The 15,152-nt window shown below is 45.9% G+C and overlaps 1 long non-coding RNA gene across 1 annotated transcript; it reads left to right on the forward strand.

Annotated features, from left to right (window-relative positions):
- Window positions 1-8,514: 8,514 nt before the first annotated feature.
- Window positions 8,515-9,575, forward strand: LOC311589316. The gene is made up of 3 exons (XR_014776498.1): window positions 8,515-8,625; window positions 8,910-9,082; window positions 9,264-9,575. It is a non-coding gene; the product is annotated as an uncharacterized lncRNA (long non-coding RNA).
- Window positions 9,576-15,152: the final 5,577 nt, after the last annotated feature.

Here is a 15,152-nt window from a genome sequence, read left to right on the forward strand (position 1 = left end):
AGGCCACCCTGGTCTACACAGTGAGTGAAACCCTGTTGCAAAAACAAGAAACAAAGAAACAAAAGAACTGTACTTCATGGCAAAGTGCTAGAAGCACAGGCTGTCGTCCCCTTCCTTACACTGCATCACTCTGGCTACACGTCATCTGGCTCCATCCACCGCAAAGTCTCATTTGCTCTAGCCGACATCAGCTTTAGCCCAGGCCACAGCGCAGAGGAAAATTTGTAAAAGATTACACCTAGGCATGGGTACTTAGCTAGAGCTGCCATACAGGGTTAGCACGCATCAGTGCTAGGACCGGAACCTGGGAGCAACCAGTGAGTGTACCTGCTGAGCAGCCTCTCCAGGCCTCTGCTATTACTTCTTTATTTTCATGTGTGTGGGTGGCACTTGTTTGTATTCCTGTGCATCATGTGTGCTTGCAGAGGCCAGAAGAGGGAATGGGTCCCCCTGGAACTGGAGTTGTAGAGGTTGGGTGCTGAAAAATCAAACCTGCATCCTTTGGAAGAGCAGCCGGTGCTCTTAACTTCACGGCATCCTCAAGCACTTTTCTCCTTCCCTCGCCTACACCCACATTTCTCCACTTTCCCTTCATAGCGTCATAGCACACCTATGTCCTGCTATTCTGAGACAAACGTTCTCTAAAGTAAAACACAAATCCTCTTGCTCTTCTTATACGTCATTAACAACAGGTAAACTTTTCACTCGTTGCAATTAGTAACGCAGGAATGTGCCTATCTAAAGAAAATCCCTGAGGCCAATGTTACTACAATTTTCAGTAAAAAATTGGATTAATATTAATTTGCATTTATGACAAAATGAAAGACTGATAAAGTGTCAAGTAACCAAATTTATTTGGTCAAAAGAATTGAATCTCAAGTACAATGAGCCAAAATATCCCTACTATGTGTGCTATACAGAAAATCCAAGAGAAAAAAAATCTTACAGGGAACATTTATAAAAAACAGTTTTGGCCAGTATTCATTGGTTGAGTAGAAATCCAGAATCAAAAGCTTGTGGGCAGTGAGTTTAGTGTCTACTCTGCTCAAAGTCGATGAGCCCCAGCAGAGGGCGCTGCAGACTTCTCCCAAGAATCCAGGAACTTTCTGGATTCTTTTATTACAACTCTGGGCAGTTTCTTCCACGTCCAAATTGTCATTCTCAGGGACTCAGGGGATGGGAGTGGGACGTGGGGTGGCAGAGAAGGACACAGCAGACAAATGGAGACCTCTCGAAGGGTGAGACATTCTGTCCTGCCTGGTGGACACATAGTGTTTGTTCCAAGGGCTTCCTCACTGTGTGCACAGGACCCAGGGTCAGTGAGCAGAGAGTAAGTAAACAGAAGCCTCCGCCCTGCCTGGTCTTCCTCTTAGCGCAGGCTTGCGGGTCTGCCCTCCCGAAGTGCTTTCCAGTGGCCTAAAGAGATTTCTTTGGTTGCTTTATTATCCACGTGCCTCTGTGCATCTGCAGCTTCTATGAGGGGTCCTGTTGAGCTTTCTCTGCCAGGCTTTTTCCAACCTGGTATTCAGGGGACCAAGAGCCCTGTTACTCTGCCTATGGGACATGGATACTGTCCTTTATGAGATCAGTCGGCTGGGCATATAAGAGCACATAGGCAGGCTCCCTCAGGACAGAAGTCCTATCACATCTGGTGACCTTAAAATCATCCATCTTATACCACTGGTCAAAATTGCCAGTGTCGACATAGCAGAGGTAATATTCTCTGGGACAAGTCACATTGACATGGACCATCACAACACAGAGGGCGTACACAAAAAGATCCTCTGCGTGGCTGCCCGTCAAGGGACTCAGGGTAGCTCACATCCCTGTTCACTTTGTCACCTGTGACGTCTAAGTGACTCAACACCAGCAGGACCTTCAGCGCAGTTTGCAGTCAGGGTCTTGGGAGCTCGCATCTTCCCCTGACAACTGCGCAGTGGGAGGTGTTTTTGGTCCACAGCTCTTGACTAAATCCTCCAAGGCTTTGTTCACGTTTGGAGCTGCCTTGATATCCAGGGGCAGGGGGGACATATAGGAAGGGGTTGAAGGTACCTGAGGTGCCTTGGCATAGGAGACACTTGATCTGAGATCTCCAGGGACCTCCAACTACCTCATGGACCAGGGAGCTATCCTCAGAGGGTGCCCTGAGTGCTTGCTTCCTGGCAGGCAGGATCGTGCGGGACATTCAAGCTGCACATTAAAAACCAATGCGTATCTTCCTGTTTGTGCTTGTGGATGGTGGCAGTCAACTCAAATGAGTGACGGATGACTTCCCTGGAGTGGAGGAGACTCTGGGTCATGTGAGCGACCATAGCACACATCACGCAGCCTCCCTGGTGACAGTGGCTCTGAGAGTACTCCTGGGACAGCACGTAGTTGGCAAAAGGTATCAAACATTTAGCCAAGATTTAATTCTTCATGTAAAAACGGACAAGCTCATCTGTCTCATCAGTTATGAATTTCCTTTTGTCTTTAGTAAATGGTAAAACACACACACACACATGTAATGTGAAATGTATGTCCTTAGCTGAGTGTGGTGGAACAGGCCTTTAATCCCAGGGCTCAGGAGGCAGAGGCAGAGGCAGGCAGATTGCTGTAAGTTCGAGGCCAGCCTGGTCTACACAGTGAGTCCAGGATAGCCAGGGCTCTTGTTACACAGAGAAACTCTGTCTCAACAAACAAACAAACAAAAAAAGCAAGCAAGCAAATAAACAAATGTCCTGGTTGGTTTTGGTCAACTTGACACAATCTACAATGGTCTTGGAAGAGAAACCTCAATCGAATGATGCCATCACACTTCCTGTAGGCAATGCTGTAGGGTGTGTTATTGAATGACATGGGAGGCCCCAGCGGGGTTGGGGGGGGCAGTGTCATCCCCGGTGAGCAAGCCAGGGATAGGAAGCAAGTTAGCAGTGTCCCTCCATGGCCTCTTCTGTTTCTGCCTCCAGGTGCCTCTTCACGGTGCTCGGTGACCTGAGAGGTGAGACAGACTTTTTCCTCCCCAGCCAAGTTGCTTTTGGTCAGGGTCTTCATTCACAGCAACAGAAAGTTACAGTGAGACAGAGAGAGTGAATTATGCCGTGGCAGGCCTGACCGTGATGTTATGGAAGGACTGTGAAGGATTTTTGGAACTCTGGGCTTGAAGGGCCAGTGCACGGTCAGAGCCGGATGAGCTGTTGGGGTGAACTGGAAGGATAATGGGGAGAGACTGCAGAGGATGGAGGCCAGGCTCGAGAAGTTTCAGACAGAAGTTTGAGAGTGTTTCAAAGACTCTAATGGCACCCTCTCCTGGGATACTTTGAATTAAGAATTTGTGGTTCTGGTCATCTGAGGCTGAAGAGCGCAGCGTCGATGAGGTGAAATCTGGGGGTGTTCCTCGGGGTCAGCATGCAGAAGCTGTGGTCCATAGTGGGCCAAGGCCGCCTCTCATGCTTGCTTCTTCACAGCTGAGCTTGCTAATGTGTAAGAGCCTCCCACGTGGTTCTGATTCTACACGCTTAAAGGGGTCATGGGGACCAGCTGAGGCTTGGCACTGTGAGAGGCCATTAGTGAAAGGTGCAGCCTCAGTTGGAACCCCAGCATTGAAGGAGCCATGGAGAGATGTGTTAACGCTACTTTTTGTAAAACTGTGTTTCTCAGTTTCTCTCTTAACCCAGCTATTACGCAAATAATTGAGACTCTTATATTTGTTTATTAATAAACTTCACCACACATTTACTGAGCAGTTATCATTCTATTCTTAACCATCTATGCTAATTTGCCTTCTTCCTAGTGTACATCCCAGAGATATTTTTCCTGCTCCTGCTCCTCACCTGATCTCCTGCACCTCTCCCCTGCTCAGCGATTGGCTGTAAAGCTGCTTTATTGGCGTATCAGGGAATAACTGGGGAGCAGTGTTTACACAACATTGAGACAGGAGATTCTCAGAACAAGGATTACAACCAGATATGGGGGGGGGGTCAGGTTTTACAGAAATCAGCACTTAAATTACACTATAACCTTATTCCTACAGAGATGTTGAGGCTTATTACCAATAAATGCTTGACTTGTATACATACTTTTTATACCTCTATACCTGAGGTCATGTAGAGATTTCTTATACAAAAAGGGTCATGAGTGGTCAAATTGAAAAAGCCCTGTCCTAGGTGAAAGCCTCTCCTCATAGGGCCTGTAGATGTTAGATCCCCCAGCCCGATCCTGTTCTTTCCTCTACTCCATCTCTCACACTATCATGTGTCCTGGGGCCTCTACCCAACCCTGATTACTTCTTTGAACTTCAAGTCCAGATCTCAAATATCCCAAACTCAGCACGGCCAGCACCGGCCATTTACCACCTCTCTGTGATCGGCTCCCTCTCTAATTAGCCCCAGGGTGGTACCTGGCCTCAATCACCCTTATGTGCACTTCTCACTCATCCTTAACAACCTCCTTTTCTAGCCCCGCCCACTTCATTGGGCAAAGCCTTCCAGATCTCTCTGAAACTTGCCTTCCCTCTGCCCCCTTCCTTCAGCTCCGATGCTGCCACTCTGGCCTAATGCCCTTGGTCACTGTGTGCTGTGTGTTCTTGGAGGACTTTCTCCCTGTTGCTGCTGACTCTTACCAGAGGCTTTTTAAAACAAAGCTGGTAGAGGGACCTTACACACACACACACACACACACACACACACACACACATCTGCTTTGTTCTTGGTTTCATACAAGTTGACAGTATTTGCTGGCAGTGGCCTTGGCACTTCCTGCCTTACGTGGCCCCGCCTCCTGCTTTGCTCACTCCCTGGCTGACCTCTCCCTTCCCACTCTCTTCCCTCTTCCTGAGCTCCCGCCTGCTTAGTCTCGCCTCTCTGATATGACTTACTTGAAATGTCACTTCACTGTTGTATGAGCCATCATGTCCTACCCTCGTGTGTTGTGTTCATGGTCATTAACATTCTTCCATCGTGTCCAGTGGAGGTGGAGGCCGGCTCTTTGGTGGGTGCCGAAGCCTGGTGGAGTACTTTGCAGCAACAAGCCATCTCGTTGGCCCTTGATACATATGTGTGGGTTGGATGGAACTCAATAAGGGAGTGTTGAAGCTGGGGGTAAGATAGAAAGACCTGGGGACGGGGGAGATGGATGGCTCAGAGGTTAAGAGCACTGCCTGCTCTTCCAAAGGTCCTGAGTTCAATTCCCACAACCACATGATAGCTCACAACCATCTACAGTGAAATCTGGTGCCCTCTTCTGGCCTGCAGGTGTTACATGCAGGCAGAACATTATGTACATAATAAATAAATAAATAAATAAATAAATAAATCTTTTTAAAAAAAGATGGAAGGACCTCCAATTCTTCCTTTACCACTCCAACCCTATGCCCAGAATCCCATGTAACAAGCTGATATATATCTCTGGATAGACTTTCTAGCGAGACTCCACCCCACTGGCTTTCCTAGTGATCTTTGAAGTCACCCGAGTATAATTTGTAGGCTTGGGATATGGGTACCTGAGTGCTGCAGATCGTGTTAGGCTGTACAGTAGTCTGTCTTTCTTTCTGGTTCAACACCAGGATCTTCCCAGGGAGAGAATGGCAGCAGTGTCCCCTGGTAGACAGGACAGTGGGCCAAGGGTTCAACCTGCTCTCTAATTACTAAAGTGGCCTTGAAATTCAAGTTAAAATTTTGAGTTTTTATTTAAACACTTTAAATGTTAGTGTGTGTGTGTGTGTGTGTGTGTGTGTGTGTGTGTGCACGTGTGTGCAAATGTGCATGCGTTTGTGTGAACAAGAATATATCCTCTCCTTTCATTGTGGGATCCAAGGCCATCAGGCTTATGAAACCTTTCCACCTGCTGAGCCCCAATTTCAATTCTAATTTGTTTATTAGTTAATTTTTGTGCTCCTGTGTGCATACACTATGGCATATATGTGGAAGGTCAGAGAAGTCATTCTCTTCTTCAGCTTTGTGGGTTCCAGGGATGGGACTCAAGTCCTTAGGTGAGTGTTTTTAGCCTCTGGGTCATCTCTCTGGTCTTTTTACCTATATGTCCTTTATTTTGCTCTCCTGAGAACTGAACTCTGGGCTCTGTGCAAGTTAGACAAATGCTCTCTCTCTCTCTCTCTCTCTCTCTCTCTCTCTCTCTCTCTCTCTCTCTCCTTACTACTGAGCTGCATCCCAGGTCCCTATAGGTATCTTAAGGGAAACATCAATTTGTTTCCCCTATGCTAGATTTGAAAACTATGTCTTAGCTGTGGTTACTATTGCTGTGATGAAACACCATGACCAAAGCAACTTGGGGCGGGGGAGGGGGGGAGGGTTTATTTGGCGTACACTTCCACATCACAGTTTATCATCAAAGGAAGTCAGGGCAGGAACTCAGACAGGGCAGGAACCTGAAGGTAGGAGCTGACACAGAGGCCATGGAGGGGTGCTGCTTACTGGCTTGCTCCTCATGGCTTGCTCAGCCTGGTTTCTTATAGAACCCAGGACCACAGCCCAGGGATGGCACCACCCACAACAATGGGCTGGGCCCTCCCCCATCAATCACTAACAAAGAAAATGCCCTACAGGCTTACCTACAGTCAGAACTTAGGGAGACGGTTTTCCCAATTGTGGTTCCCTCCTTTCAGATGACTGTAGTTTGCGTCAAGTTGCCTTCAAACTAGCCAGCACAAACTGCAATTTGCACTTCCTTTAATGCGGTTACAGCTGATCACACACAAGGCATTGCATAGTTTCAACAGCTGAAGGCTCTGCTACTTTACTGATACTTTAAGAACAAGGCATCTCTCCTTCACCATCCCCAGAGCCTGGTTTTACATCCCTTCTTAATTAGTTTATGGAGAGAGATTTGCTTCAAGTCATGTACCCATGTAATGAAAGTCCTCGCTGCTGTATTGAGAAGACTGTGTTCAAAATAAATTCCACTCCCAAATCTCCTGTAATGAGCCTCCTCTGACATAATGAGTTTCTCGGGAGGGAGGAATTGTGTACATTAGAAACACCGATGAGTATTTTTATATATATATAATATATGCAATGCTAATGAACTGTTTTCCTTGTTCCTGGGAGCAGGACTGATCTTGGGCAAATTTTCCAATGGCTGACAGTGCCTCCCCGCCTCCCCCCCCCCAGGCCTGCCCTCCCCACCCCACCCCCACAGCTCCCCCTGCCCTCCCCACCCCACCCCCGCCACTCCCCCCTGCCCTCCCCACCCCACCCCCGCCACTCCCCCCTGCCCTCCCCACCCCACCCCCACAGCTCCCCCCTGCCCTCCCCACCCCACCCCCGCCACTCCCCCCTGCCCTCCCCACCCCACCCCCGCCACTCCCCCCTGCCCTCCCCACCCCACCCCCACAGCTCCCCCCTGCCCTCCCCACCCCACCCCCACAGCTCCCCCCTGCCCTTCCCACCCCACCCCCGCCACTCCCCCCTGCCCTCCCCACCCCACCCCCACAGCTCCCCCCTGCCCTCCCCACCCCACCCCCACAGCTCCCCCCTGCCCTCCCCACCCCACCCCCGCCACTCCCCCCTCCGGGAGTCTATAGCTCTTATTATTATTCCATCCACCAACCCCCATCAGAATCATCACTGTCCCCAAGATGAGCTAAGACTGGTTAGTGGAAAGAAGTTCCTGGACTGAACCGTGCTGAAATATAATGACTTCCGCCACTCGTTACCATTTCCAGCCACGGCTGGCCCCATGTCTTTGCCAAGAAGCACTCTTATTTTGAAAGTCAGCTGACTACCCCAATGAGTATCCTAGGGATTGTTTGTGCAGAACAGAAACCCACTCAGGCAGACTATCAGTGTGAGGTAAGCAGATAGCCTCAGAGAACAGAGGCAGAGCTGGTTGGTGTCCAGGAGGCCCAGGCCAGCGTGGAAGGGCTGTGAGCAGCTGGGGTCAGCTTTGCTTCTCTGGGTCTGTTGTCCACGGACTCCTATCAACTGCTTGGCTCTTTCCTTCCACGCAGAGGGTCGAATGCAGCTGTTGATGTGCCAATCCAATGGCCTCACGTCTACACTTAGGGGATGGTTTCATTGGTACAGTTCAGATCAGGTGACATCTCAGGCTCACTCCATTCAGCCTGTGGAGGGGCCAAGGCTACATGGGAAAGACATAGCCCCTGGTCCAGGGTAAAGACTCAAATATGTGTCCATTGCTATAGACTGGGCATGGACAGAGGATGGCGAACCTTTACTTAATTCATTAGGGGGCTCAGGGTGTTGAGGAATCCTAGGGACAGGAAAGTGACACTGTTTTATATGTCAGTGCTAGGCCTGTGGAGGGATTTCAGGAACTGGGCTGGGAGCAGTGGGTACCATGCTGGATAAAATAGATTCTCACAGCATTGGCTGAAATTCAAGAAAAAGGAGATTCATCATCTCTTGTCCACTCAGGGGGAACTTAAATTAAGTGATAGAACCTCTCTGAGATTCTATACGGCAATTACTCTGCAAACATACATGTCTATAGTATATATTTTTAAAATCTTATTTGGAAGATTATTTTGTGCCTCTCTTTGCTGGCCTGCAAAGTCTCCAAAGGTAAAAGTTCTTAAATAGTGTGAAGCAAACAGCAGCTGCTCCCTGTCTTCAGGGAGGGACAATTCCTGCTGTAGGCAACAGGGAGTCGTCTGAGTCTGCCTTTCTGGTAAGCAGAGAAACACACCGGTGTCTCGGGCTGCTGTGCAATGCAATGGGAGTGCATGCCCTGGGCTCCATCCTGAGCATCAAAATCACATTACCAACAGTCCAAAAGGGACACATGCTGGCCTGGCTCTGAAGGATGGGGAGGGCCCTTTTGTGAACTTTGCATTTAAATATTTTAATTAAAAATATTTTAATTTATTGTTTTTATTTGTTTGTTTGTTTGTTTTTGAGATGGGATTTCATGTGGCCCAGACTGGTCTGGAACTCATGACCTACCTGACTCAGTTTCCAGGGTACCACGATTACATGTGTGAGCCACAATGCCCGGTCTGCGCTTGGGAAAAGCCAGACTTTAAAAGCACCAGAAGGCTGGTTGCCAACAGCAACGCTGTTTCCCTGTGTACTAGATAGAGTTTCTGACAGGAAGAATAGTCCAGCAAGTCCTCCTTTGGGACTCTGTAAGCATCTGAACTAAGATAGGCATGCTTCCATAGCAAAGTGGGAACACCCCTGTGGAGGGAGAGAGGGACTGGGAACCCACACTAGCTTTTCCAGGGCCTGCTCTCCTAGAGAGGGGGCAGAGATACCCAGCAGGGAGAGCCAACCCTTCCTGCCAGTCTTCATTTCCTTTCTTCCAAGGTGTCATCCGCGACACCCCATCAGAGCAGGCTGAGCAGGCAGCAGAAATCCCTTCTAATTCTCCGTGGTGCAGCTACAGAGGAACCAAGCAGCAGTAAACATGAAAATGCACACAGACAGCTGAGCCATCAGAGACCAAGGCTGGGAATCCACAAGCACAAAGAAGGCAGACCCTACAGTACTAGCCTGGGCCTGAGCAGCTCAGCGCTCTGTTCAGGTGGGAGTTACAGCTTCCAATTACAGATGAGACAACAGCAATGCGATGACAGCCGACTTGCCCAGTGAAATTTCCAGGCCTTGCAGAACATAAATACATGTGGCTATGAGTTTCTCTCCATAAGTAAAGAACTTAGGCCATTGTGCTCGCCATGTAAGGCATAGCTTGGTAGTAGGAACTTGCCTTGCATGCTCACAGCCCTGGCTTTAATCAACAGCACTGGCAGAGCAAATAAATAAAAAAAAAAAAAATAAAATAAAAATAAAGCTGTGCTGGTTGCCTCTGCTGACTCTGCTTCCATGTCTCAGAGCCTGGGCTCAAATTAGACCTAGGCTTTATCCACCTCCAGCACTGAGCTGGGTGCTGGTCCAGGAACAGGAGGTACATGAAGCTGAGATGGAGAAGGGGTTTGATGCAGAGATCCCACCTAGGGCTGGGAACTCCGAAGTATCTCACTCTCTGCACACTGTCCATTTGTGGGTCTCTGCGTTTGTCCCCATCTACTGCAAAAAGCAGCTTCTCTGATGAGGGCTGAGTGACACACTGACCTATGAGTATTTCAGAGTTGTCATTAGCTCATTTTATCACTTTGCTTTTCCCTTAGGAGCATAACTTATCTGATGTCTGGGTTTTGGCCACTTTAGCTATGTCGGGGAATGAGTTCTCTCTCAAGAAGTGGGCCTGGTCAGAAAGCAGATAGCTATTACATCTATGCCAGTGTTGTGCCAAGTGTATTTTTCAGGAGGGTTGCTGTCGTAGGCTCCAGAGTTTGTAGCTGGGTGGTGGTTACCTTTCTCCTCCAGGAGCTAGCATGTAGAGTAACCTACAGCACCTCAAAGACTAGTCAGGAGGGATGAAGGAAGCTCCTACCTGCGCACCAGCTTGACTTCTCCGTGTTCAATGACGTAATCGTTGTTGTCAGCAGTAGGGCCTTGCTACCAGGTTGTGAAGGGTAACCAATACCTTAGCAATAGCCTATGATGCTTATGGGGGTGAATACGTATGGCATAGCGATAGAGTGAATATGAGCATATATTCATTGACTGTATAGGCAATTGAATTTATGGTTGTTGAATGTATTCAATTAATATTCATATAATTAACTCAATGAGTATATTCATAGCCAATATTCAAAGAATATGTATTCATTTCATCAGTGTATTCCCTTCATCAGTTCTGTTCCTCTAGAGAAGCCTGGCTACCAGAGGAAGCTTCTACAGCAGTAGGCTTCCGTATAGTTTTTTAAAAGACCTCGAGTGTTAGTCACCTCGCCCTACATTCTCTTCTTTACTGCCCTACCATCCTTTTCCTCTATTCAAGACTTCTTTATCCTTTTATAGCACTATCCTCTATTTCTCTTTCCTTAGAAGATCTCCCGACCCCCACTGGTCCCTTTCTAGGTACCTAACCCCTGTGGCTATTTGGATTGAAACGCACATTTAAGCTTAGAAGCTAACATGCACATAAAATAGAGAACATCTAATATTTGCCTTTTGACTCTGGGTTGCTTCACTCATGATGGTTCCACTGTGTAAATGCACCACATTTTCATTATCCACTCGTCAGTTGAATATGTATCTAGGTTGCTTCCAGTTTCTGGCTATTATAGACAGAGCAGCAGTGGACGCGGATGAGCAAGCGTCTCTGTAGCAGGACGGAGAGTCCATTGAGTGTACCCCCAAGAGTGGTAGGATGGCTCTTGTGGTAGGCTGATTTCTCAGCTTCTTGAGGAACCTCTATAGTAGCTGTACAAGCTCACACTCCCGCCAGCAATGACTAAGTTCTTACCCTGCTCCCCTTGCAAGCATGAACTATTATTTGTTTTATTGATCTTGGCCATTCTGATTGTGACAAAACAAAGTCTCAAAATAGTTTTAATTTGCCTTTCCCTGGTGGCTAACGATGCTGGATATTTTTAAAAGTGTTTCTTGGAGGCTAGAGAAATGACTTGGTGGTTAAGAATACTCACTGCCCTTCTGAAGGTCCTGAGTTCGAGTCCCAGCACCCACCTGGCAGCTCAACAATCTGATGCTGCCTTATGGTGTGAAGATGTACACATGGACAAAGCCCCCATGTACATAGCATACATAAATAAATAAATCTTTAAAAAAGGTGTTTCTCATATATTTGTATTTCATCTTTTGAGAACTCTTTTTAATTCTGTACCCCATTTTTTGTTTTTTTGTTTTTTTGTTTTTTTGTTTGTTTGTTTGGATTTTCGAGACAGGGTTTCTCTGTATAGCCTTGGCTGTCCTGTACTCACTTTGTAAACCAGGCTGGCCTCGAACTCACAGCGATCCACCTGCCTCTGCCTCCCGAGTGCTGGGACTAAAGGTGTGCGCCACCACCACCCGGCTCTGTACCCCATTTTTAATTGGGTTATTTGTGTTCTTAATGTTCGGGTTTTCTGATTTTTTTAAAGTTTTTTTAAAATTTATCCTAGATACTAACCCTCTGTCAGATGTATAACTGGTAAAGTGTTTGTACTACTCTTTAGGGTGCCACTTTGCTCAAATAATGATGTCCTTTGCTTTGGAGTTTTTCAACTTCATGAGGCCCCATTTATTAATTAGTGGCCTTAATGCCTTAGTTTCATTGATTCTTTGTATTGCTGTATTTCAATTGTTATTTATTTCTATGTTATCATTTTAAGTCCCAAATTTGATTATTTTGGGCATTATTTCTTCTTGTTTTTCTAGGGTTTTCAGGCATGTCATTAAGTTACTAATGCTATCTCTCCAGTTTTTTTAGATAAACAACTCACGACTGAATTCCCATAGTGTCCCATAGGTTTGGAACTGTGTTTTCATTTTTATTCAATTCTACAGAAGTTTTGAGTTTCCTTCTTGATTTCTGTCTTGACCCAATTTTTGTTCAGTCGTGAGTTGTTCGGTTTCCATGAGTTTGTATCCTTTCTGCTGTTCCTATTGTGGTTGGTATCCGGCTTTAACTGAGGGCAGTCAGATAGGACACGGGGAGTTATTTCCTTTTTCTTCTATCAGTTAAGGCTTGTTGGTGCCCTACTATGCGGTTGGTTTTTGGTGTTTGGGTGGGACGGCCTGGAGATGTTTATTAGGTCCATTTGACTCGTGTTATTTAACACCAGCACTCCTTTGTTTAGATTCTGTCGGGATGACCTGTGTATTGGTGAGAATAGTGTATTGAAGTCACCCACATCGCTGTGTTAGGGTCAACGTGTGATTTTTAACTGTAGTACTCTTTCTTTCTTCTTTTCTTTTCTTTGTTTCTTTTTGTTTCTTTTTCTGAGACCTGGTTTCTCTGTGTAGCCCTCCTGTCCTAGACTTGCTTTGTAGACCAGGTTGGGCTCAAACTCACAGAGATCTGCCTGTTTCTGTCTCTCTGAGCGCTGGGAACATTGTTTCTTCTATGAAATTGGGTGTTCTTGTGTTTGACACATAAATGTTAAAAAGTGTAATATTCTCTTGGTAGATATTTTCCTTTGATGACTGTGTAGTGTCCTTCCCTATCTCTTCTGATTACTTCTTAGTTTGAAGTTCATTTAGTCAGATTATTAAAATAGCTATGCCTGCATGATTCTTAAGTCCAATTTCTTGGAATACCTTTTTCTGTTCTTTTCCCCTGAGGTCAGGTGATATCTAACTTTGATGGTGAGATGTGTTTCTCAGATCCAGAAAAAAAAGGGGTGTGTGTGCTTGTTTTATAATCTGCTTGTCTGTGTCTTTTTATTGAGAAATTGAGAGCATTAATGCTGAGGGTTATTAATAAGCAGTGCTTATTGATTCCTGATTTTTTTTGTGTGTGTGTGTGGTACTGATCTCTCTTTCTGGTTTGATGTACTGTTCTGGGATTATTTATTCTTTGTGTCCTCTTGGATGTAGTTAGTATTCTCCTCAGACCTAAGTGCTGAAGAGCTAGATTTGTGGGCAGACATTATATAATTTATTTTTCTTACCTGTTGATTGTGACTCTTAGATTTGTAGGCATAGTTGTCAGTGCTGGCATTTTTGCTTTCTTATGGTCTGATTTTCAGAGACGCCATTGAAAAGTCAGGGGTTATTTTAATGGGGCTGCCTTTATATGTTATTTGATCCTTTTCCCTTGCAGGTTTTACAATCCTTTCTTTGTTCTGTAACTTTAGTGTTTTAATTATTTTGAGCTGTGGGGATTTAATTTCTGATTCTTTTGATTTGATATTCTGTATGCTTTTGTCCCTTGATAGACACAGTGTTCTTTAGACTGGGGAAATTTTCTTTTATTATTTTATTAAAAATATTTTCTGTGGCTTTAATCTGGGTTTCTTCTTCTATACCTATTACTTGTAGGTTTGGCCTTTTCATGGTGTCTCAGATTTATTGGATGTTTTATGCCTGGGTTTTTTTTTTTTTAAGAGTCAACATTTTCTTTGACTGAGCTATCCACTTCTTTTACCTTCTCTCCAAGACCTGAAATTCCCTCTTCTATCTATGTCTTTTAATCCATTGGCAAAGCTTACCTTTGAGGTCTTTGCCATCCTGAGTTTTTTGTTAATTTTATTTTTTTAAGCAATTCTATTTCTTTGTTAAATTACATTTTTTACATCTTGAATTGTTTTCATTTACTTCATTAAGGCATTTATTCCTATCCTTTTCAAAGTTATTGAACATATTCATAATTGAAGTCATTGTCTTGTGCTTCAGCTAAGTTGCTTTTCTCTGGGGCTATTACAGTGTGGTTGCTATCTTCCAGAAGAGGCATGCTGTCTTGGCTTTTCATGTTTGTGTTTTTGTCCTGAGATCTGGGCACTTGGGAATACATTTGAAATTGTGATGTTCTTGGCATGGATACCTGGCATCTTTGTTGGAAGGGTGCTCTGCTCCTTGGTTGCTGTTGCCCACATTAGTCCTAGCCAAGGGTGGTGGCTGTGGGGCCAAGAGAGTTGTCACAAAGGACTGGAGATGGCATAGAAGGAAATGCTGAAAGGGGAAAGGCTGACAGGAAGGAACTAGGGGACCCTGGGTCTGGTCAAGAGTCCCCAGGGAAGGAAAGAGAGCTGAATATAGGGGTGTCTGTGGGCAGGCTGCAGCAGGACTAGTTGCCGGTGTGGAGAGGCCAGAATGGAAGGTGGGAAGGTGTGTCCCAGCCTAGGGTGGCCACTGGGGTGGTTCTGCTTCTCAGTCGGTGGGCATCACAAAGGAAGGAAGATGGGCTAGAAAGAAAGGCTGAGAGTTGTAGTGAGAAAGAACTTGGGCGACCCTCTGTTCATCAAAATGGAACACTTTTAGACAGCCCTTGTTTCGATATATGTTTTCATTCTGTAAGTCAGTCTTTGTAACCATGACCAAATGGAGACTGGTTTAAGTAGAGGTTTGGTGTTACTGAACTGGACTTCAACCTCAGAGATTTTAATATATGGTAATTATATATAATATCTAACTCTTTTTTTTTTTATGTTACCAACTCAGACCTTTGTAACTTGCTTATCCCAGTGTGGACAGAGGGATTTAAAGGAGCAATGTTTTGTTCAGTGCCTTCCAAGGTCATCTGGCTTTTCTCCAAATGTTCTGTAACTGTGCTAAGTCTCGCGTGTCCTCTTGCTCAGGAGGCTATGGAAATCTCACCGTGCAGACTGTTTTGGAGGCCAAAGAAGAACAAGGTGGAACCCCATGAACCCCATGAGCCCACTTTTGTTTGGACATTAAAAAAAAATACTA

Source organism: Acomys minous, assembly GCF_964271855.1.
Source record: "Acomys minous genome assembly, chromosome: 18".
NCBI classification, from domain to species: Eukaryota; Metazoa; Chordata; class Mammalia; order Rodentia; family Muridae; genus Acomys; species Acomys minous.